Source organism: Terrapene carolina, unplaced genomic scaffold (assembly GCF_002925995.2).
Source record: "Terrapene carolina triunguis isolate 2854851 unplaced genomic scaffold, T_m_triunguis-2.0 Scaffold193, whole genome shotgun sequence".
NCBI lineage: Eukaryota > Metazoa > Chordata > Testudines > Emydidae > Terrapene > Terrapene triunguis.
Window position 1 is genome coordinate 1,920,592 of NW_020664544.1, and position 294 is coordinate 1,920,885.

The window sequence follows — 294 nt, forward strand, 5'->3', positions numbered from 1 at the left end:
GGGAGGGGAACAGGGCATAGGGGAGCACTGGGGGAGGGGCAGTAGGGAGAGCACTGGGGGTTGGGGGGGCACAGGGGGTGGGGAACAGGGCATAGGGGAGCACTGGGGGAGGGGCAGTAGGGGAGCACTGGGGGTTGGGGGCACACAGGGAGAGGGGGAGGGTGGGAACAGGGCATAGGGGAGCACTGGGGGAGGGGCAGTAGGGGGAGCACTGGGGAACGCAGGTGGGGTGAGTAGGGAAAGCCTTGGGGGAGCAGAACCAGGGGGTGGAGGGAGAAGGCAGAGAGTGGGGCG

At 69.0% G+C, this 294-nt stretch overlaps 1 protein-coding gene across 1 annotated transcript in view; it reads left to right on the forward strand.

The window, feature by feature from the left end:
• NT5C3B (5'-nucleotidase, cytosolic IIIB) overlaps positions 1 to 294 on the forward strand; it is a 12,536-nt gene that overhangs the window by 1,157 nt on the left and 11,085 nt on the right. The gene's annotated exons all lie outside the window — the stretch shown is intronic.